General features: G+C 35.2%; 1 long non-coding RNA gene across 11 annotated transcripts in view; it reads left to right on the top strand.

The window, feature by feature from the left end:
- Nucleotides 1-25,675, top strand: part of LOC125392243 (uncharacterized) — a 238,623-nt gene that overhangs the window by 109,347 nt on the left and 103,601 nt on the right. For 5 of the 11 annotated variants that reach the window (XR_015004742.2, XR_015004745.2, XR_015004746.2 and 2 more), the window contains exons 1-2: nucleotides 6,221-6,412; nucleotides 12,658-12,727. The exons of 1 other annotated variant lie outside the window; for it this stretch is intronic. This is a non-coding gene — a long non-coding RNA (uncharacterized LOC125392243). Of the gene's footprint in view, nucleotides 1-6,220; nucleotides 6,413-12,657; nucleotides 12,728-25,675 lie in introns of those variants that run through there. 5 more of the 11 variants (XR_015739503.1, XR_015739504.1, XR_015739507.1 and 2 more) reach the window with 3 other exon arrangements.

Here is a 25,675-nt window from a genome sequence, read left to right as displayed (position 1 = left end):
GGTTTGAAGACCTCCCACCTGTATCAAAGCTGAGAAATGAATGCCATCAGAGGGAATGGGCTCCAAAAACGTCAGTTCAAGCTCCTGGGGTAAGTTCTGGTCTCATTGCCAGTATCCCCCAAATGCACACGCACACACACACACACACACACACACACACACACACACACAGAGAGAGAGAGAGAGAGAGAGAGAGAGAGAGAGAGAGAGAGAGAGAGAAGATCAGGTCACATAACTCTCACCCACATTTAAAGGGCTTAGCTTGGTCCCATGCAGGTTCCCCAGCTGTCAGTACAGAGTCCATGAGCACCCACTAGCTCAGGGCATCTGTCTCTGTGGTTTTTACAATCTTAAACTTAACCCTCCTTGTCCATATGATCCCTCCTCCCTTTCTTCAGTTGAACTCCAGCAACTCAGTCTTCTATTTGGCCGTGAATCAATCACATCTGCTTCCATCAGTTACTGGATGTAGCTCAGAGAACCTACTTTTACAAAGCTCACCTGACAGTAGTGGTGAGGGCTCTATGTAGGTACCATCTTCATGTTCAATGAAATGTGTAGGTTTGCCTTCAGCAATGAGGCCTTGCTGTCAGTTTGTGGAGAGCAACCTATATTTTTTTCAACAACCTGGATTGTTGGGGGTTCGAGTAGGATCTCTTGGCCAACAACTTGATTAGATACAAAGGATTCCTGGTACTGAAATTAGTTTGGTGATTGGGGATGTCAGTTGGAAGTGTGTCACGTCTGTTACTTGACAATTTCATTTAGATCACCCTCATATATTAATATAATTTCAGAAAATTATATTGTGTTTGGTGTCCATCGAGTCCCTAAAATGGCACTTAATTGTGGTTGTCCTTCCACATGTTCCCTTCTTAGTCCCCTTGTAGCCTCCCCTTTCCTCTTTGATACATACTCTCTAGGTCTTATCAGTCCATTCATAACTATTTTCTCTCCCTAGGGAAAACAGTCCCTCCCCACTAAGCCATTACTTTATACCTAACCTCTGTGGTTTATGGGTTGTAAGTAGCTTGTTTTTGGCTGAACATCTAATATTCACATATAATCAAGTATATATCTTGTCTATTTTGAGTCTAAATTATATCCCTCAATGTGTCTTTTCCTCTAGTCATATAAATTTATATGTAAATATAATGATTTCATTTTTTTAAACTTTAGGTTAATATCACTTGGGGCAAATGTATCATACTTGCATTAATTATTAATCCATTAGCAGACATTAAGGTTGTCTCCAGTTTCTGGTTATTATTTATAGAGCAGCAAAGATCATGGCTGAGCAAGTGTCTCTGTAGTAGTATGAGGTATCCTTTAGATATATACCCAAGAGTGACAAAGCCAGATCTTGGGGTAGATCTATTCCCATCTTCCCAAGGAACTGTCACATTGATTTTCACTGTGCTTTAAATGTTTACACTCCCACTGGCAATGGATAAGTCTACCCCTTATTCCATATTCTTTCAGCATAAACTATCATTTATTTTATTGATCTTAGCCATTCTGACTGGTAAAATATGAAGTCACAAAGTAGTTTTGATTTTCATTTCCATGATGTTTTAGGATTTTAAACTTTCTTTAAATGATTTCTAGCCATTTGAGTTTCCTCTTTTGAGAATTTTCTGTTTAGATCTGTACTTTTAAATTGTGTTTTATTTTCTGGATAGCATTTTTTTCAGCTCTTTATATTATTTGGATAATAACTCTTTCTCAGATGGGTAGTTGGTAAAAATCCTTCTGCATTCTGTAGTCTGCCACTTTGCCCTAATGATGAAGCCCTTTACTGTGCAGAATCTTCTCAGTATTGTGAGGTTTCACTTATTAAGTGCTATCTTAGTGCCTGTGAGAAAGCTTTCCTGTTCTTGAAAGACTTTTCTGGTACCAATGAGTTCAAGGCTATTCTGCAATGTTTCTTCTATCAGATTCAGTCTTTCTGGTCTATATTGGAACCTTTAATTCAATTAGAATTGAGTGTGGTGCAGAGTGATAAATATGGATCTATTTTGATTGTTCTGCATGCTGACATCCAGCATTAGTTGTTGAAGATACTGTGATTTTTCTAGTATATATTACTGCCTTTTTTATTAAAAAATTAGATGTTTGTATGTGCAGATTTATGTCTGGGCCTTCAATAATATTGCATAGAACAAAAAGTCTATTTTTGTCCCAATAACATTCTATATTCATTACTACAACTCTGTACTACAATTTGAGTTCAGGGATGGCAATATCTCTAGCAGTTCTCTTACTATTCAGAATATTTTTATCTATTCTGATGTTTTGTGTCTCTGTGTTCTCATTTAAAGTTGAAAATTGTTCTCTTCAGATTTGTGAAGAATTTGGTAGAATACTGACATGATGCAATTAAATCTGTAGATTGCTATGATAGGAATCTTGCTTCATCAGTCCTCCCTGTTCATAAGCATGCGGTATCTTTCCATATTCTGATATCTTTATTCGATTTCTTTACTTAATGTTTTAGTTTTTTATTATAGAAGTCTCCCACTTGGTTGGTTAATTTTTTCTGGATATCTTTCTCAGACCATTTGTAAACTGGAAGTTTACTAATGTTTTCTGATTAGTTTTGTATCCTGCTATTTTAATTAATGTATTTATCAGCTGTAGGACTTTCCTCATGGAATTTTTAAGGTCATTTATATAAATTACCTTATCATCTGCATATAGAGATAATTTGATTTCTTCCATTCCAAATTGCATTTTTTGACCTACTTAAGTTTTTGTTTATTTATTTGTTTTTAAAACCAATCCAAAGTTTCTGCTCCCTCTGCTCCTCCCAATCCCCTCTGTACCTCCCCTCCCCTTCCTCACCATCCATTCCTCCTCTTTTCTTTCTTTGCAGAAAGGATGGGCTTTGAATGCATATCACCCAGGTATGGTATATCAAGTTTCTGTGAGACTAGCTACCTCCTCTTCTATTAATACTGGATAATGAAATCAGATAGAAGGAATGGATCGCTAAAACAAGCAACAGAGTCAGAGACAGCAACTTCTTTTACTTTTAAGAATCTTATAAGAAAATCAAGTTACACAACTGTAACGTATATGCAGAGGGCCTATGTCTGTCTCATTTAGTTTCCCTGGCTCTAAGTTCAGTCTCTGTGAGCCTGTATGAACCCAAGTTAGTTGATTCTGTAAGTTTTCTTGTGGAGCCATCAATCCCATAACTCCTACAATCCTTCCTCCCCTTCTTCACAATGCCTGAGCTCTGCCTAATGTTTGACTGTGGGTCTCTGAATTTGTTTTCCTTAGTAATATGTGAAGCCCCTCTTATGATAGTTGGGGCTAGACACCAACAGTAGAAAATCTGTGGAAATCATTTCATTCCTGTTGTGCTTGGTTCTATCGTAAGTCTCTGGGTTATTCCATCATTGGGTTCTATCCCTTAGGGATGAGAGATAGTTCAGTAGTGAAGAGCATTGATTAGTGGAAGAGGAACTACTCGTCCACAGGATTGAACTCAATTCTCAAGATCCACATGCAAGCTCACAACTGTCTGTAACTACAGTTGAAGGGGAAACAGCACCCAGGACAAAATACCAGTTGATATAAAATGAAAATAAAGGTTTTTTAAAAGCTTTTCTTTATTTGTCTTATTGCTCTGCATAAGATTTTAACTACTATATTGACTAGGTATGGAAAGAGGAGACAAGATTTGCTTATTCCTGATTTTAGTAAAGGTGCTTTGAGTTTTTCTTGGCTAAAAATGATGGGCTTCATGCAAACTCCCTGTATTATTTTGAAATATGAATATGTAATCACTAATCTTCTGAGGTGTTTTATTATGAAGTGTTAGATTTTGTCAAAAACTTATCTTTCTATTGAGATGATCATTTTATTTTTGTCTTTTAGTTTGATTATATAACAGATTACTGATGTGGTGTTTCTCTCTTTATGTTATGATTACCAGTGATAAATAAACTTCTTTGGGCCTATGGCAGAGTTATAGGGGAACAGAGCTAGGCAGGAAAAACTAAACTGAATGCTGGGAGAAAAAAGGGCAGAGTTAGAGAGAAGCCATGTAGCCCCAACTGGAGCCGGTTGGAATTTTGCCAGTAAACCACTGCCCTATGCCAATACACAGATTAAAGGAGATGGGTTAAATTAATATGTAAGAGTTAGTCAATAAGAAGCTAGAGCTAATGGGCCAAGCAGTGATTTAATTAATATGGTTTCTGTGTTATAGTTTTTCAAAATATACACCAGTGTTCCCTTAAATATAAAGTTGTTTGCTTTCTTACAGAATTTGTTGTAATTTATTGTGACTTACTTGTCTAAAACTTGTTTTCTAGTGAATAATTACATAATTTTATGAGGAATTTAATGCATTTTGTAAGTTAACTAGGTTTTCTAAACAATGCAGTGGTTTTATACTAATAATAATTGCTGACTAAACATTATTATGTAAGAATCTTCAATTTGTTTAATTAATATTAAAATAAGAGTAGGATTTAAAATATTAACAATACACTGCTATTTAGCACAAATGGTGTTTCTTTAACTAGTTTGCAATATACTTCAAAATCTTTAATTTGCTTAATGACTTATTGTGTTGAATCCTGAATGTATACATAAGACAGAATATGACATAAATTTTCAGAATTAAAGATCAGTTAGTATTACTTATCACTTATATCACTCAAATTTTTCTAATAGGAGCACATACAATTTTTTATCTCATGAATTTCTTTGAATATACATTGGCATTTCACATGTGTGTAAACTCATATTGTATGTGTTCATATCCATTTTACTAAAATTTTTCAATATGCCTTCCTTTGTAAGTGAATAATACATGTATCAATAGCTTACCACTTTTGTAGCACAGATAGTGAAACTTAGAACTGAATTAAAATAACATATCAAAAATATGTTTATAGATTTATCTTTCAAAGGATCAATACCTTGCAGATTCAAAATAATTACACAACTTTATACAACAAAGAAGGACTTCCAGCATGCATGTTAAATATTCTATAAAGAAAATCAGCGTGTTAGAATATCCATGATTATGAGAAGTCAGAAAGTTGCAATTATAGAGCCAAGTTTTCTTAAATTATCTTTAGCCCCTCAGTGCCATACATTATTCAGGTCAATAAGTTCAGTCTCACATCTTTTCACTTGTTTAGAAAATCGTTTTAGACAAGGTGAGCAAGTCTTCAGTTCACACAAGAAAATCAGAGAATGTTATCAGCATCTGAGCCCTACAATAGAGCAATCCCTCACTCTCTATTACTTTAAACTGATACCCATATTTTTAAAAGTTTCTTGATTTACGAATTTTGCTTATTTTATAATTGTATAATCCTCAAGAGGTTTTTCTCTAATTGGAATGTTGTATTTGAAACAGTGTTAAATCATGCTCCTTAATCATTTAAGAATAACTTGTTACAAGTAAGGATTAATTCATTTTTTGTATTAACATTATTAAACATTCAATAGCTTTTTATTGCTACAATTCATCCTTAAGGAATATATATATATATATATATATATATATATATATATCATCTTTTTAATTTTTCTAATTCTTGTACTTCATAAGTATGGAATTGGACTATGTACATCCTTCTATACGTATACTCTACATTTTCAATATTATAAACCTGAGAATATAAAACTCTCTCTTTATTTGATTCATAACCACCATTGCATAACTCGAAATCAATATTACAATTGTGTCATTACAAGGTGTAAAGTACCAAAAAGGTCTTGGGCACATAGTTTAGAGAAACCAGAAAAGTTACTCACAATGCTTAAGGCTTCAATGGAATAAGGTGCTTAGCTATTTGTCTGGAATGCTGGGGGGAAATGTAAATTACTTTTGCTAATCCTTTGCCACCGGTAGAGGTAGGCCCCGCCCATCTCTTCCAGAATTTATGTTTTACTTATCCCAGATCCTGTTTGCTTAAACCTTGAGCATTGCTTCAAATCTGTGAGGTTTATCCTCGTGAGAGATGTCATTTATCCAACAGCCTAAGTGATTGCTATATCTTAGGACTAGGCCAATCCTGACACCTACAGTTGTTACCTTTACCTGAGTCAATCTTCTTAGACCCTAAAACTCAGACACTATCTCTGCAACAACAGCAACTGTTTCTGGGGAAAAAAGCCAGATGAACTTTGAAAAGAATCTCCATGTAAACGTGTCTTAAGATTGTTGTGCACTTTGAACTAAGTTAATGATTATTAGAAAACTTCTTTTTTCTCCAAAATTTCACTGTGCCTAAATGTCTAAAGTAAAATGATCTGGATATAGAAATCTAGAAGCCCAGGCCCAATACCAGTTACCAAAATCTGGCTAATCTGAATTTGTTCCAACCTCACCTGGATATTTTCCCGGCCTGCTGTAAAGCCACAGGGACCTTCTCACAAAAAGGTCTGTCTTCTGCTTTTCTCTACACTTAGGGAGATGCTTCAAAGGGTAGAGATATCTAGGTCTCTTGCTTTTCGGTCTTTTATTGTGTTATGTAAGGAAAGGGTGGTGAAAGCAATTTTACCAACCAGTGTGTCCTTTAGGGAGAACAAATTCCTGAATAAATTGGAAGCAGGGTCAATGGGAGAGGGTTGAAGGGGAAGAGAGAGGTAGAAAGGGGAGCAGAGAAAAATGTATAGCTCAATAAAATCAACTTAAAAAGGGGATTATCTTGAAATTTTTCATGTTTTCACATATTTTTAAGTTATTTGTATTGTTTTCTACAAAATACTTGAGTTGGTTACTTTTTGTTTGGTTTATATTGCCTGTTTCTTCTGTCCTTCATATTTTATTTATATTTCTATTATAATCTTTTAGAAATGTTTATTTGTGCTAAAGTAATACCTTTCTATCTGTACTCCTCACCATTTCTCCTTTAAGACTTTGTTGTATGCATTTAATGATGGAATTACTTAAATTAAATACACTGTGTTTATTAGACACTTTTGTGAAATAAGGGATTTTAGTTTTATGAAAAGCATTTTATCTTACCTACCTGTAGAAAAAATTGCATGAAGATGTACACTATTTATTAATTCATATTGTAAAATGTAGTTCTTACTCTCTGTGATAATATATATAGTATTTACAAAATCATGCTCACTAGTGTGTATTAATTACTCATACTTTTTCTCTTGACAGTTCTTAGCTAGCCTATAGTTTTTTTATACAATTTCAGATGGAAGATATCTTTGTCACTCAGTTTCTCTGAATCATTTAACAATAATCAACCCACTTCTAACTTACACTTTCCATTATTCTCGATAACATGGTTGCAGAGTTTTCATAAATGAATATATGATTCTGCAATCCCTTTCATTTTGCACTTCTCTGACACCCATGACAGAGGCCATCCACAGTCTATTGAATTTATTAATTTATGTGTCATGATGCCCCATACCAGGCTTTCTCTTGACATCTTCTTCATGCTGCTTTAGATTTGAGAAAGACTTCTGAGCACAGATACAGCCTTTACATAGGAAAATTTTTACTTAACTCCTCTCTTGACGCTCACAAACTCTACTGGATTGTCAGTCAGTATTTACTATCTTTAGACCAGCCTAAACCACCTTGGATCTGTTCTGACTATCTGTGCCCAACAGGCTACATTTATTCCTACATCCTTCAGCCTGTATTGTCCCTGACACCCAAAGTAAGTTTCTCCCACAAAATGCATTCTTCAAATTTTCTTCAGAATCACAATTCCAGGGTTGAACTCTGTAGGAAAAGAAATGATATTAGTCATTTCTTCATTATTATGACAAAAATCCAAGAGAGAAAAACTGAAAGAAGACAGGCTTATTAGGCTCATGTTTTCTATTCCGTTAGTCTTGAGGTGAGAAAATAACAGTAGCAGAAGCGTGAGCCAGGACTAGCTCATTACAAGGTCCGCTTAAACTAGGCTCAAAGAGAAAGAAAACAGGAAAATAAACAATTGCAAACATCTTATTTCTACAACTCAGTCCATCTCCTAAGATTACAGTGAATATCAAAAACTAAAAAAATTAAAGAAAAAAACAATTAGGAGAACAATGCCTGCTGATGTTTATAAAGATTATTCATGTTTATTTTCATAACAAAAATATAAATTGAAACAAATTTTACTTTTTTGTATGTTTCATACTGACGACCATGTTTTTATATATTAATTATATGTGTATTTTATTATTATTTTATATAATCATTTATGAGATTATAGATGTATATTATATAAACCTGTGCATTATGTATACAGGAACATCATTAAATATATATCATATATTTTATGCTCCTCTAATGACTTCCTTATTGGAAGTCTTTCACAAAGGGAAGCCAAAGTCAGGATAAAACTTACTGTAAAATTATTCAAAGATATGAAAATAGGATATATAATATAGTTAATATATAAAATAGGGTACATTTATTATGAGCAAATTTCAATAAAAATGATAATCTTTTAAGAACATTTTAATGAAAGTTATAAAAGTAGTATTAATGAGCTTAATAATATTTGAATGAATGGCTAAAAACTATTTGCTGAACAAAATTTAAAAGCAGTGGTATGGTACATAAAAAATAACACATAATAAACTGAAATAAAGTGACTTAAAACCTGGGGCAAAATTTAGATATCTATACTCACAAGATGATGGTAGTCCAGTATAATGGTGGAAAAATAGTGAGAGCTTTAGAAATAACCATCCATGAGTTCATGATTATAATGCAATTAAAAGTGCATAAATATAAGAGAACATAATCAAATTGAAATATAGTAGAATTGCTTTTCTGATTTCATAGTCTCTAAGACTTCCACAATTTAGCCACTTGGGGAGTTAAAATATGTTATGATGTCTATCTAATGTGGTTTTGGAATTTAAAGTGAAGTTTTAGAAGTCTGAAAATAAAATTAGCAAGCAAAATCAATGCATATACAATGCAGCCCCAGAGACTTAAGAATACATAATGGAATAAGATCATAATTGCCTTTCCTTGAATATTTTATACTTTTATGTCTGCTGCAAGTGTCCTATTAGAATCACACAATTTTCATTTTCATGTTATTGGGTTAGTTCTACTCAAAAGTATACATAAACTCAATTTTTATTTGTTTGAGCAAAACAGGTAAGTAGACCATTTTCAATAATGCAGATTTGTTTGCATTATGTTTGCAGAAAATATTTTTTAACATTTATTTTTAAAGTACTAGTGATTCTTTACCAAGTTTGAAGAGTAACATTGTGAAACTTTCATGCAGATTTTCAACCTACATCCATCACATTTCACCTAATTTTAGGAATACAAGGCTAAACTATATTGATATTATGTAACAAATAGCTAACTGAGGCTCTTGGTAGTCCTGTTGGCAAATGCCTCCCATCTGCTGCTGCTTGCTCAGATTAAGTACCTAACATTTAGCTTCCACATTCAGAATAAAAATGGACTGCTAAATACATTTATGGATGTAAAAGTTATAAAAGTAAATGTGAAAGTCTAAAATAATACACATGTAGTTATGATCAAAAGGCTTATTACCAAAGCAAATTATTGCATATTTTACTATTCATATTAATAAAGCAATGAGATATCTGAATATATTTATTGCTTAAAGTATCACATAAAAATAACCTTAAATTTTATGTTTTTATGATAAATCACTAATTGATCACATAGATTATAAAAAGATACATTTAGATTGGGTAGACACAATAAACATTAAAATTAACTAAAACTGAATATGTAAAATTATTAATAAAGTATTTCTTGATATCAATGAATAAATAATGTTAATTGAAATATATTCTTTTTATAATACTAAGTACATTTAGCTGTATAATCATCCAAAATTTTTGAAGCAAGTAAACATGTGTCTCTAAGGACAATTGTATTTGTAGATTAATTTATTCCATTCCATAATATTGCTGGGTTATTTCAATTAATAATTCATTCAAATTATAGATTTTTACACTTCAAAACTATTTTCTAGAAGAACTGTTTTGAGATCAAGGTTTTATATATGCATATTATAAAATTTTATATAAAATGCTACGTATAAGGGCCACTGAGTTGGGCCACTGATTTCAATATCCAGAGTCCACAGCTGGAAGGAAAGAAGCAACACTTTTAAGAGATCCCTAATATTCTGTGAATGTCATGGCATACATGTACATTGGTATGTGCATATCCTCAACTACAAACAAAATAAATAAATACATGATAAATACTACAAATAAATTTAAGAACTATTAAATTTACTATGAACATTAATTTTTAAAGTAATTTGGAAAATTTTTATTAATTATAAGTCTATCTCAGTTTCTGTAACAATTTCATAATTTCTGTCAATTATGATAATAATCAAATTATTTGTTAATTCCTATTAAATATTTCCCTCTAACATTCATTTTATCTTTGCTGTGTATCTCTTTCCCTTGAAAGTATTCTCTTTTGAAACAGAATATGATTAAAAGACAATTGTGCTTTTTTCAGTATCACAATATGAAGTTTGATAATTGTCTTTGGCCAGAGTTATATTTGGAGTATGGTAGTTATATCAAGGACACTTGCAGTCGCTATAAGTATGATTAAAGTAAACAACTATCAGATATTACCATTATTTTTTTTTGATTTTTTAAACTTTCCTGATTATAATAACACAACGATTAACCCAATTAACCCGATTAACCCATATTACCAAGGAGGAAACAGTATCATTCTCAGGGTCTTTGAGACAAAGTTCAGTGACTAAGAATCCTAAAAGACTTCTGTTTATGCCTTAATTCCCTGTCTAAACATCCTTGCTACAGCTTGTAATTTAAGGTCAAGAATAGCTGACACACCCTTCTGGCTTCTGCATGCATGAAAATGCAAGTACACAAATTACACATATAAGACGTGTGCGTGTGTGTGCGCACGCACACACACACACACACACACACACACACACTGAAAAGATGAGGCAGGAAGGAGACCCCACACTGCAGGGGCTTTCTCCAGGACCCCACATTAGGCACAAACCACACCCAAACACCTGTTTTCGTTGAGAAATTCTTTATTAATCTGGAAAACACAGTAAGCTGATCATCTTGGAAGTAAAATTTTTTAGGGGAAAAGAAAGGAAGGTCTGTGTTAGAGTGGGCTAGGATGCATCTGTGATAAATGAAACTGGGGACAAGAAACGGGCTAAATGAAGTTCCAGAGAGACAAATGATGCCTCTGGATAGAGAGAAACAGACTTGGCACATAAGAAAATGGGATTTATGAAGGTAAAGGGGGAAATCCTGTGTTGGATAAGGTGTTTAATTTTAATTGGGCTTGCTAATCAGGTGAACCATATGGGGCTTTTGATTGTTGGACTCAATGATTCTATAGTTGGATGGTGGTGGAATGAGTCTCAGGAAGAGGAAGTGGTCAAAACAAGGAAATAGACCTTGAGGGCTAGCTTTAGGAATGGGACTTATAAGCTTTTAGCAAGGCAGAGGAAATAGGAGAGAAGGCCTGCCAGAGCCATGTGCTTGAGTGGATAGTGTTCATTCAAACACACACACACACACACACACAATCTCAAAACCTGTTAAAATTCACATATTGGCAAACGTAGTGTAGATTCACTCCCTGTTATATAATTTAATGTTGACTGCTTTATGGCTACGCTTCTCAAACTGTGGTACATGATCCCTTCATGAGCTGAAGAAGTCTTTCACAGTGGTCATCGAAGGCCATCAGAAACTACAAATATCTATATTATGATTCATAACGGTAACAATATTAAAATATGAAATAACAATGGAAATAGGTTTTTGTTTGGGCTCACCACAACAAGAGGAACTGTATTAAAGGGTCACTGTATTATGAAGGTTGAGATTCGCTGCTTTGTAGAATTCCTTATTCTGCTCCATTTTCTGTTTATTCTCCAATTGTTTCTTTACATTATATCAAGTTGATGTCTTTTAAATAAATATGTAGAAGAAAACCCCCAAAGTACTAATGCTGTTTTGATCAGTACAGATTATGTCAAAAGGAAATTACTGCAAGCCATTTCCCTCTCCAAAAATATTTAATAGGTGGTAGAATAAAGTCATCAGGTAGTGTATTTTATTCTCTTTTTAAAATGGCTTAGAAGCTTTTACTGTCATTATTTTCCAATCTCAATGTAAATCTACTTCTTGGCACATAATTTAAAAATGACTATTGCATTAGACATGACAACAATATTAGCGCTTAATATAGTTCTTAAAGTATATCTCTAAAAAGAATTATTCACATATGGGGTGCAGTCTAATTGTAGTATCAATTATAGAAGATAATGTAACAATTTGAAGGATACATTAATAAAGATGTTGAAATCGGCTCAGCTCACACTTTTACTAGTTCAATATTTTTCAGAAATGGGTTTTTGACTCTCACAATGATATTTCTGGCATTTCCATGAAAAAAACAGTAAAATAATGTGTGTTTGCGGATATAAACATGAAGCTGTCCTCGCTACTTCTCTGCTTCTATCATGAAAGATAATTTTATTACATCAAAACTGTATCATAAACAATGATTAATGTCTCAAGGGAGATGGAAGAGGCTTCTTTTTCTATGAGAATCATTTAATAAATTCAGTTGAGGTTCTGGTATCTTAAAAACATTAAAATTCTATTTTTTTTTTTTTTTTTTTTTTTTAGACAGAGCTGGGATCTCATGTAAGGCAAGATGGCCGCAAGCTCATCATATTTTCCTGAGGATGACCTTGAGGTGCTGATCTTCTTCCTGATGTTTGGGATTACATAAATGCCCCCACCATCACCACAGCACTGTTTTTTTATGAGGTGCTAGAATTAAACCCCTGGGTTTTTACTGCAAAAGCCCTCTTCTAAGTGAACTACATCGCTAGCCTCTTTTTACATTTGGTTTGGGATCTTCATATTGTCATTGAAACAAACAAGGCAGGAATTTATGTTTAAATAGCTTTATTTGAGAGCTAATGGTCTCTCCAGTCACTGGTTTTTATTAGAAGAAAGATACTAATACAATTGTTGTACATATTTTTAGAAAGTAAAAAGATAACATAAAATATAATTCATATATTAATATGTGTTGTGCCTCACTGTTCCCGAGGATATGTGGATTAATAACTACCCACCACAGATACAGAACCAGTGACAAAGTACAGATCCACTGTACTTGGTACAGGAGTGCATTGCACACAAGTCCAACTTCATGAATCAATGAGCTAAACTCGAGTTTTTTTTAAAGAAATATGGGTGAGGGTTTACATTCAGGAACAGGGATAACTCATAGGCAATTGAATTACCAAAAGCCTACCCCAGCATAAAATCTGGAACACTGGAACTGACTGCATGACATATGTGTAGGTCATCAGGCGGGGGAGTGTAGCATTCAGGAAACTTTACTGGTCTGAGACTCAGACAGTTCAGCTAGTATTTGCTCCTTATAAGTTATTACAACTTACATAAACTTTTGGAAGAAGGGACTCAGGTATCTGGTAAATTTCAGGGATTTCCAGAGATATTTTAGCTGTTTACTTCCTGGGTTTTGATAAGTCTCTTTGTTGAATTTTCCTAATCTTAAAACATCTTGCTTTAGACAGCTCCTTGAGTATCCATGAGCCTAAGAGGAAATTGTGACAGAATGCTGGAATAAAAGCAAGTGTAGTTATAAATTAGCTTTCCAATGAAGTGATATTTTCAGTTGAAACCCATGTAATGCAAAAGGGACATGCATAGGCCATAGTTATGCTGAAAAGGATGTTTGTATTATAAGTTTTAAATATCTTCACACTAATCAAGCAGTTTGGTGGTTTGAAAAAAAAATGGTCCCGAAATATAGTGACACTATGAAGAAGTGTGGCCTTGTTGGCATAGGTGTAACCTTGGTGGAGGAAGTATGTCAGTCACTGTGGAGGCAGGACTTTAGGTCTGTTAATTGCTGAAAATACTGTCTAATGTCTTAGTTCACTTCCTGTTGCCTACAAGATATAAGACTTGGCTATTTTTCCAGCACCTTGTCTGCCTTCATAGTGCCATGTCCCACCATATTGCCACCACCTCAATTAAATGTTTTCCTTTGAAAGAGTTGCCATGGTAATGGTGTCATTTCACAATAGTAGAAACTCTAACAAAGACAGAAGTTTGTACCAGGAACTGGGTGTTGTTACAAAAGGCCTGACCATGCTTTTCATTGGACGTTGGGAGCTTTGGTTTGGAAAGCAGTTATAGAAAACACATTGAAAAGTGTACAAATACTAAATTAGAAAGCAAAACGAAACTCAACAATTTTCTTTTATTTCAAATATGAACACGTTGAAAAAGAAATAAGGAAAAACAATTCATCAAAAATTGCTTCAAAGGAGGAAAAAAGTCAAAAAAGGTATATTTATGAGTATTAAATATCATTAATATTATATGCTCTAGAATTGCTCAGAACAACAGAAACTTTTCCACATATCTGCTAGAAATTTGTTGGAGGAGGGGCTGCTTGTCCTTCCTGGCTGCCGGCTAGCTTAGACCCAAAATAATCACATTGAAACTATATTAATTAAAACACTGCTTGGCCCATTAGGTCTAACTTCTTATTGGCTAATTCTCACATCTTAATTTAACCCATTTCTAGTAATCTGTGCATCACCACAAGGTCATGGTCTACCAATAAAGTTTCAGCACGTTTGTCTCCAGCGGAGGCTCAATGGCATCTCCCTCTCTTCACTTTCCTTCTCCCAGCATGCAGTCCAGTTTTCCCTGCCTAAGTTCTGCCCTATCAACAGGCCAAGGCAGTTTCTTTATTCATTAACCACTAAAAGCAACACATAGACAGAAGGACCTCCCACAGCAGAAATTATTTAGGAGTAATTCATTTCTGAGCATACTTGTAATGAACGATCTAGATTCGATAACTAGGATAGAATGTTCCACTCAATATGGCTGCACATTTTATGGTCTAGAGTTGTGGACGGAATGTAAAGTAAAACATGGGCAGAGAGAGAAGGAGAACGCGTGTTCTCTGAGTCTTGATTTTTGATGCACTTAACGAGCTGCTACATACTTCTAGCACCATGACTTATCTAACACGAGGGCTTTAAACTGTAACAGCAAATCAAAGCAAACATTTCATTTCTTACATCCCTGAGATTAAGTATGAAACGTATACAGAAACAAACTGAACAAATGAAATGAAAGATGTAGAAGACCACATTAAGAAATTGGAGAAGACATTGGATAGAAAGGTCACCCATGACCATGGGTTGAAATGGCCAATATTGTGAAAATGCCACATCACCAAAAACAAATCTACATAGGTAAAGCAAAATTCTAACTTCATTTACCACAATAATTTTTAAAACTCTTAAAGTTTATTTAGAATCATATAAGACTCCACATAGTCTTAGTAATGTGGAATAAAAAGAAGTACTAGGTGTAATATTATGACTAATTTCAACTTATGCTGCAGAGCTGTAGTTATGAAAACAACATAGTACTGAAAAATTAACTACATAAATTAATAAAATAAAATAAAAAGATGAAGCTAAATCCATCTTTTTAAAAACAGAACCAGTGTTTTATGTGTCCATTGCAAATTCCAAGTATTTATTAATAATAGTGGCTAAAGTCATTTACAACTCACTTTATCCTCCTTACCTAATGTGTCCAGGCACAAACGAATGAGTGCACACTGTGAACATGAATATTTTATTCAATCTGCATTATAGGTTGTACTTCCCCATAGCCCTGAAGTTTCAGCTCTTGATCTACTCTTTGACACTAGTCCCATTCTTCAATGTACCTTTGGCCCTCGTTATTGGTGATTCTCGTAGATGATACACATAATTACGTAGCTTCATAGTTGAGTCTCACTAACCAACTCTCCAACAGTGAAGCTGTTCTTCATCCTGTTCCAGGTGCTTACTTTATAATCAGGTGTCAGTCATGGACTACTAAGGTTCCAAGCTAATTTGTAGCACAAATTCTAATTGGTCTTAATAACAAAAACCCAGTGTCAGATACCAGAGGAAATGCTGAAAGATCGGAGAAATAAAGTAGCCAGCCACTAGGAAGAATTTTTACCTCTACTGAATCCTCAGACAAAAGGAGCTAGGATCCTGTCTCAATGAACCCTCAAACTGAATGGGATAGGCTGTCTCTATAAACAGACCGAATACCCTCAGCTCCTCTCTCCACCCAGCCATATCCCTTTTTGTCTCCACCTTCCCACTGTTGCAATTAAAGGCATGTGACTCCCAAGTACTGGGTTTAAAGATGTGAGCCACCAAAATTTGGCTCCATTTGTCTTTGAGATGCGATCAATCTCAAGTATCCCAGGGTGGCCTTGAACTCACAGAGATCCATCTGACTCTGTCCCCAAGTGCTGGTGTTAATGGTGTGTGCCACTACTGCCTGGCCTCTGTGAATGACTAGTGGCTAGCTCCTCACTCTGATCTTCAGGCAAGCTTTATTTGTTTAATCACAAACAAAATATCACCATACCAATTTAGTCCTTTTATAGTATTTTAATAATCTGCTTCCAAAATAAGTCTGAAACAGCAGGAATCTTGACTAAAATGGTGCTTCTATATTTCCTCTCGCTCTAAATTTATAGTGAATATGCAATTGTTCTGTAGTTTATTGTGTCCCCTAATCATCCATTAATTTACATGTCTTTGCCTGATTGCTCAGATTATACCTTCTTTTCCTTAGTCCCCTGACACCTTAGTTTTTGCCTTCTTCAGAACATTGAATCACGATTAATAAAAGCTCAGGGTCAGAAATTTGGGTTGATCCTGAAGATCTGAAAAGAAAAACAGCCAGCCACTGGCTCTTACCTTGACCTCAATCTGAAATGGCGATCCTGCCTACTGGAATTTCAGAGGAGAGTGCAAATTTGAGAGCTGTTTCCTCCCATTCTATAATTCTCTCTGGGGCTAGGATTAAAGGAGTGCACCACTGTCATTAAAGGCATGCCCTGCCCAGTTTCTCTGGCAACTAGTGTGGCTACTGAGATTAAAGGTGTGACTGTACTTCAGGAAAGGAAGGATGGTTTCTTGAGGATAGCCATCTTTGAGATGACATTGAATAATAAAATACCCCAAGACTGATGCTTTCTTTAGACTTCCATACCTGTTGCATATTTTATTCCCGAGGGTGCGGAACTTTGTTAGCTATGGTATAGATGGTGATTTTTTTGCCAAAGCAAAACCATACATTAGAGACAACAGTACTTCCTCCTTATCAGGTGGTGCTAGAAACTGAATATCTAGAGTATAGAGGAAAGAAATTAGATCCTTACCCATTGAGTTCAAAATGGATCAAAGTCCTTAGGATACATCCAGAATTTTGAGACTGATGGGTAAACACACACACACAAACACAAGCAAAGATAAATAATTTTTTAATAAGATTCCATTCTGCATACAATTTTAGTACTAAACAAATGAGGTTTATAAATCAAACAGACATAGGCACATACAATAACACACACAAACACAGACACGTACAACACACACACATAGACACACAAACATCACATCACACACATACACAGATATATAACTATATTACACCCAAGCATACACACAGACACACACACCACACTATGCACACAAACACACACACAGACACATACATAGAAGCATACACACCACATACAAACATAAACATAGAAGTAAAACTTAAAAAATTATGAGAAGCTAGGATGAATATAAGGCAAAGAACATGCTTTATTTGTCTTACATGTAATTTTAAAAATAGTCCTTACAAATACAAAGTACCATGTATATATATGCAGAGATCTTTTTTGGTCTTAATAAAATATTTTTAAAAAGAATAAAGAGAGATATTGTGAAGAAAAGTAAGGATTGTTATTTTCTTAGCATTTTTGAAAATGAAGAAGGTAATTTGAATAGAAGAGAATCAGATAGTCTCTGTTTTAGATAATAAGAAACATCCATCTAGGTAAGAACACAATGTTAATTTGCAATTCAGTCTACAAGAAGAATTACTGAAATGTTACTAAAGTCTGCAACCTGAAATAGTTGAATTTATATTAGAAATAAACTTAATAAGTAAAGCAGTAAAATGTACAATGGAAATGATACATAAGAGAACATTTTATATTAGTACTGAGTGATATTCCCAACTCTCTTCTGCCTTATATAGCTGTCTTTGTAGAACTGAAGGCATAGAGGCTTTATTCCCTAATAAAGTCCCTGCCAATATGTGAATGATAGGGAACCATCAACACTGATCCCATGTGCTTAATTTCAAAGCATCAGTTACATGCTTAGTGAATCTAAGCAAGTTTCATAAAATGTGCTTCGGTTTCCTTCTCCTTAAATCGAGTAAAAAGCACTTTTTCACGCACTATGTGTATTAGGGAAGTTGGATTATGCTGCAGCAGCTTGTTATACATTTCAACTGGCTGTCATGTTATCATGTTTATCAAGTTTTTGCAATAGCTTGCCATTTCTGAATCAAATTTAAAGACAATCTCATTGACGGACAGCTTTATTGCAGTGGGTATCGCTTCTCAAACCAGTGACAACTGCTATTCGCAGAAGTCTCAAGTAGATGTGATTGTCATTTACTTTTCTGCCTCAGAAGCACTGTACCGAGCTATGATCAATAGTCAGTAGGGATGGCATTTCCCTCTGAACAGCAGTTGCCTTTGTCATGTTCTACAACTTCAGTATGTGAGATCTTCAGAGCTGTGATCTTATTATGGAGTTTTGAGCATAACCAAGAGTGATGACAACAGCTTCCATTATTTTGGTGGGGTATATGGGACCCTATTGACCAACAAACAAAAATAAGTAACCCATATCCTGCACTTGTCTTTTTTATTTGATTGCCTATAGTATTTGTAGGGAGGTGCTGCTCTCCTTTATTAGAAACTGGAAAAAGCCTTCTGAAAAACCTGTTCTACATGTTTTTTGTCTATTCATTGGGTGTATTTTACAGTAGGTTTTCATGTGGTGTTTTCAAATGTCTTTAGTGAGAGTCTTCAAATACTCTCTCCTATAAACTCTTAGCATCCTCCATCGGATTAAATCTTTCTTTACCCATTATTTGCCTTATGTACCTGTATATTATCGACCTTCTCTTGAAAATCCCATGACCCCTTCTAGCTTCTGTGTTTATACACTTGTATATTATTTATTGGTCATATTCACCTGCCAATACCTCCTTCTAATTGCTTTTAGTTCTCCCAAATTATCTCACTTCCAACTTCATGTTCTCTTATGTTTTCATTATTGGAGTTTTTTCTCTATTAATTTTCACTATGAAAACTCATATGTTTTGTGTTATTAGATACTTTTTCACCTGTTTTACAATGAACAGAGGTATCCCAGAGCAAACTAAAACAGTGAATAAATTATTTTTATCTTCTGCATTACAAATAGATGAGAGAGATTCATTAGATAAAATCCAAGAATTACATTCAAATTGCAGTACCAATGCAGAAAACAACTGAAGACTATTATCAAATACATTTTGATTAATCACAATTAAACAGAAGTAGTTTAAATAGCTTAAACTGAAGTTTATTATTGATTATTAATGGATTTTGTTCTTTAGTAATATCGTCCACAGTTGTAAATGCAGGTTAAGTGTACAACTCCTTCTCTATTAGATGTATCTATTAGGTGATGATTTCTCATCACCACCCACCACAACAGAATATACTCAAGTGCAGTTGGTTTGTCCCTGCTTTGCTTCCGCAGATACGCCAAGCACTTTTGAGTAGTCATGGTTTTCAGTACACATTTGTGAAATAAATTATTTCTGGCCTTTAAGTTTTATTTTCTATGAATTTTCTGTCTGTATTGTTGTGGATTATGTTTTTAACTGTTTTGTTCACTTAGGAACTCAATTCTAGTTTATATGTTCAGCAAACATTCTTTACAGTTTGTATTTTTTGTTTGTTTTTTGTTTTTTTACATTTTAGTGATAGTTTTTCCAATCTGGTTAGTTTGGTGGTGTGTTTCGTATAATTCTGTGCTATGAAATTACAAGTTTTCTGTAGTTAATTTTGCTATTGATTCTGTGTATCCTTCATGTGCTGATCTATTTTAGAAAAGACATTGCCAGTTTTGTGATAATAAAAAAATATAACACTTTTAAAGTATCCTTAATGAATTTATTGTTAATCTACTGTTTTAATATGCATTTGTTTTAGTTCAAATAATAAATGGGGGTTACTTGGATGAGATAATTATGTCTCTCAACTGTACCTTAATTCAGAATACATAATTATCATTGAAATGGAAAACAATTTCAATATATAATTTTTATATATAATTTTTAATTTAAGGAAACTTCTTTCAATGAAAATATTTCATTTAGAGAAATAAAATTTGAAATCAAAATTATGAAAATCATCTATACAAATAGGAATCAAAAACATTAAAATAATTCCCACTTGCATATTTCCACTTATGAATTAAATTATAGTAAACCTGTGTCCATTGTTGAAGGAAAGTTATGTAAAACGGGTTGTTTCAGGATGCACACAGATAATTGAAGTTGGTTTTTTGAAGGATTTCTTTTCTTTTTGTCTTTTTAGTAATTAAATTTATTTTATTTAACATCTAGACCACATATCCCCACCCCATCACCCTACCTGCCCTCTGCACCCTCATTGCATTTCTTACATCCTCTTACATCACTTCAGAAAGGAACAGGTACCCAAGGATATCAACAAAACACGGCGTACCAAGTTGCATTAGGACTAAACACCTCCCCTTGTATTAAGACTGGACAATGCAACCTAGAATGAGGAAAAGGTTCCCAAAGCCAATTACAGCCTTATGGACAGTCCCTGCTCCCACTGTTAGGAGTCAGACAAGTAGACCAAGCTTCTCAACTGTCACATATATGTAGAGGGCCTAGGCTGGTCACATGCAGACCTCCCTGGTTGTCAGTTTAGATGCTGTGAGCTACTGTGTGCTCAGGTTAAGTTGATTTTGTGGTTTTTCTTGCAGTGTGCTTGACTTTTCTGGTTCCTATAATCCTTCCTTCCTCTTTTCATCAGGATTCCCAGAAGCTTGAGCCAATGTTTGGCTGTGGGTCTCTGCATTTGTTTCCATCAGTTTCCATCTGATGACAATTGGGCTAGGAACCAATCTGAGTGTAGCAGAATATTGTTAGGCATCACTACATTGACTTTTTTTTTTCTTCTTTTGTGTTTGGTTCTATTCTTTTGTGGTCTTTTCAAGACTGAGTTTCTCTATATATCCCTGATTGTAATGTAGCTCACTTTGTAGTTTGGACTGGCCTGAATACAGAGACACTCTACTTTTTGAGTACTAGGATTAAAGGCATGCACCATCACCACTGAGCTAAACATGTTATTTTTTAAGTATATATTTTTTCCAATAGTCTTATTTCATACTAAGGATGCTTGAGAAATGCAGACTTGAGACATATGATCTACATTTCTTTTTATATCCACATCCTAGCTTCCTTTATACTTTACATGTATAGAGTCACCTCTAACTCCCAGCTCCGTTCTCTTATTTTCATCCTCCATTCTTATACTCCTAAATAAATTCTGTTAAGCCAGTCATTTAGCTTCATTAACTTCATTTTTCTTCCTTCAGCGGCTGTTGTCACCTTCAGTTACTCTTGTCGAACATTCTTGTACACACCTATCTTGCATCCAGTTCTCATCTCCAAATATATATTCTATTTGTTGAAATATATATTTCTCCAAATGAAGTTAATAAATTGTTTCTTTGAAAAACGATTAATTCTTTTTCTTCATGACAACATAATCTTGACATCTTATTTATACAAGAATATTTATCCCCCCCCCAATTCTATGTGGCAACTATATTATTCAATTCCTTCTATACCCACTGTAAGCTTTGGTTCTACCAAAATGTAACACTATGAACTATATCTGTTTCTATGCCTCTGAGTCTCAAATATTTGCAATAATTAGATGTTTGAGATATTTCCTCATATATCTCTTTATGAATACTAAGAAGGGAAAACTATCAGGGAATGCTGGCATTTACTTTTAATCTAAGCACTCGGGAGACAGAACAGGTGACCTCTAATTTTAAGGTCAGGCTGGTCTTCAGAGTAAATTACAGGCCAACCATGACTACTTTATAAGAACTTGTCTCTAAAAATAAGTTTGGGAAGGACAAGTTCAGATTTTATGTAGTCTTTATAATATAGAAACGTTTTTGAATTTTGGCTATAAACCAGATCAGCAAACAACAATAATTTAGAAATATGTTATTCTTACTACATATATAGCATTTAGAAATATTAGTGATTCATATTTTCAAAAAGTGATATGGACGTGAATGACCAGAGTCAAAGTTTTTCAAAGCCTTCTATTCTGTGCTCATACTGTCGTACAATTAAGCTGCAGATAATTCAGTGCTTTTAAAGGTTCTTTTCCTCCTAAGTTCTTCAAAGTAAGAAGTTCCAATTCTGACTCTACTTCACTTTACACTACAAGAGAAGAATTTTTGACTATGTAAATGATGTCGTGCATAAAGGATTTGCCACACAAGTGTGGGAGGTTCTGAGTTTGCACCACACAACACATCCCAAACTAGATGTGGTAGCAAGGGTTCTTAATCCCAGTGCTCCAAGAGTGAGAAGGGAAGTGAAAGAAAAAAATTCTTCAAAGCTTGTGGACCACCTACTTAGTCATAGTCAGTAGGGAACAAAGAGATACTTTGGCAAAAACAAGGTAGAAGACAAGAACAGATTCCTGAAATTGTTTTCTGACTACTGTATGTACTGTATGCACTCTGAAAAACATATATTCAGACTTTCACACACACACACACACACACACACACACACGAGAGAGAGAGAGAGAGAGAGAGAGAGAGAGAGAGAGAGAGAGAGAGAGAGAGACTTTATGTATGTGAAATTTTGGTAGCTTCTAAGTGGAAACAGTTCCCTGATTGGACTTCTTGCATAAGTTCAATTAGTCTTTTTTCTGGGATAAATACGGAGAATATTTTTTCCTATTCAACTTCAGTTCATCGGCTGATGAACCACTACAAAATCAGTAGTACATGCCTCTTGCTTTCAGATCTAAGATTGTCATATTTTTTCTTTTTTTTTTTTTGTAATTTTATTAAATTATAAAAAGTTTCCATTTACGCCCCTCCTCCCAACGCCCTCCCACTCCCCCCCTCCCTCTCCTCCTCCCTCTTTGTCCCCTAGGGAAGTCAGGGTCTCCTGCCCTGTGGGAAGTCCAAGTTCCTCCCCCCTCACTCCAGGTCCAGGAAGGTGAGCATCCAAACAGACTGGATCCCAAAAATCCAGTATATGCAGAGGAAACCAGTCCCAGTGTCATTGTCAATGGCTTCTCGGAAAGACTGCAGGCCAGCCACATTCAGAAAATCCGGCCACATTCAGAGAATCTGGTTGGATCACATGCTCGTTCAGTCACGGTCCATCTGGCCTTGGTAAACTCTCATTAGATCCGACCCCTTGTATCAGTGGGTGATAGTATCCCTCGCAGTCCTTCGTCATTTTCTTCCTCCTTTTGCTCCTCGTTTGGATCTTGGGGGGCTCAGTTCGGTGCTCCAACGCGGGCCTCCATCTGTATCGTCATCCAACGCCAGATGAGGGATCTATGGTGATAAGCAAAATATTCATCAGTATGGTCACGGGCCAAGGCCGGTTCAGGCACCCCCTCCTCTGTCCAGAGAACAATCTGGGGATCTCTCCTTGGACCTGGGATCCCATATATAATCAAGTTTCCTGTAAACTCTAATATGACTCCCTTAGTTGAAATATATTCTTCCCTGATCCCACATTCATCCTTCCTCCCTTCCCCCCATCCCGGTCAACCGAGCTTTCTCCATTCCTCCCCTACTCCCTTCTCTCTAACCCTCTCCCCTTCCATCAACCCTCCCACCCCCCCCCCATGCACCCAAGGTTACCTGGGACTCTTGACTATTTCCTACCTCCTGGCGGATAGGTAAATAATCTTCATCAGGTTCGTCTTCTTATTTAGCTTCTCTAGGATCACGAATAATAGGCTCAAAGACCTTTAATTATGGTTAGAATCCACTTATGAGTGAATACATACCGTGTTCCTCTTTTTGGGTCTGGCTTACCTCACTCAGTAAAGCGTTTTCTATGTCCATCCATTTGCATGCAAAATTCAAGATGTCATTATTTTTTACCGCTGAGTAAAACTCTAATGTGTATATGTTCCACACCTTTTTTAACCATTCTTCTATTGAGGGGCACCTAGGCTGTTTCCAGGTCTGGCTATTACAAATAGTGCTGCTATGAACATAGTTGAACAAACGCTTTTGTAGTATGTTTGGGCATCTCTAGGGTATATTCCCAAGAGAGGAATTGCTGGGTCCTGAGGGAGGTTGACTCCCAGTTTCCTGAGAAACCTCCACACTGATTTCCAAAGTGGCTGCACAAGTTTGCATTCCCACCAACAATGGATGAGTGTTCCCCTCATTCCACATCCCCTCCAGCATAGGTTATCATTGGTGTTTTTAACTTTAGCTATTCTGACAGGTGTAAGATGGTATCTCAAAGTGGTTTTGATTTGCATTTCCCTGATCGCTAAGGAGGTTGAGCATGACCTTAAGTGTCTTCTGGCCATTCGAAGTTCATCTGTTGTGAATTCTCTGTTCAGATCAGTACCCCCATTTTTTAATTGGGTTAATTAGAGTTTAATGTCTAGTTTCTTGAGTTCTTTGTATATTCTGGAGATCAGACCTTTGTCTGATGAGGGGTTGGTGAAGATCTTCTCCCAGTCAGAAGGCAGCCTTTTTGTCTTACTGACAGTGTCCTTTGCTTTACAGAAGCTTCTCAGTTTCAGCAGGTCCCATTTATTCATTGTTTCTCTTATTGTCTGTGCTGCTGGGGTCCTACTTAGGAAGTGGCCTCCTGTGCCTATATCTTGTAGACTACTTCCCACTTTCTCTTCTATCAGGTTCAACGTGGACAGATTGATGTTGATGTCTTTAATCCATTTGGACTTGAGTTTTGTGCAAGGTGATAGATATGGATCTATTTTCATTCTTCTACAGGTTGACATCCAGTTATGCCAGCACCATTTGTTAAAGACGCTTTCCTTCTTCCATTGTATACCTTTAGCTCCCTTGTCAAAAATTAGGTGTTCGTAGGTTTGAGGGTTAGTATCTGGGTCTTCTATTCGATTCCATAGGTCGACTTCTCTGTTCTTATGCCAATACCAAGCTGTTTTCAATACTGTAGCTCTGTAATAGAGTTTGAAGTCAGGGATAGTAATGCCTCCAGAAGTTCCTTTATTGTATAAGATTGTTTTGGCTATCCTGGGTTTTTTGTTTTGCCATATAAACTTAATTATTGTTCTCTCAAGGTCTGTGAAGAAGTTTGATGGGATTTTGATGGGGATTGCATTGAATCTGTAGATTGCTTTTGGTAGAATTGCCATTTTTACTATGTTGATTCTCCCAATCCAAGAGCAGGGGAGGTCTTTCCATTTTCTGGTATCCTCCTCAATTTCTCTTTTCAAAGGCTTAAAGTTCTTGTCAAATAGGTCTTTCACATCCTTGGTTAGAGTAACCCCAAGATATTTTATGGTGTTTGTGGCTATCGTGAAAGGTGATGTTTCTCTGATTTCCCTCTCCGTTTCTTTATCCTTTGTGTATAGGAGTGCCACTGATTTTTTGGAGTTGATCTTGTATCCTGCCACGTTACT

The sequence above is a fragment of the Myodes glareolus genome, chromosome 12 (genome assembly GCF_982192425.1).
Source record: "Myodes glareolus chromosome 12, mMyoGla1.1, whole genome shotgun sequence".
NCBI classification, from domain to species: Eukaryota; Metazoa; Chordata; class Mammalia; order Rodentia; family Cricetidae; genus Myodes; species Myodes glareolus.
The sequence above is the reverse complement of the archived record's forward strand: the minus strand, read 5'-3'. Positions and strand labels throughout refer to the sequence as shown.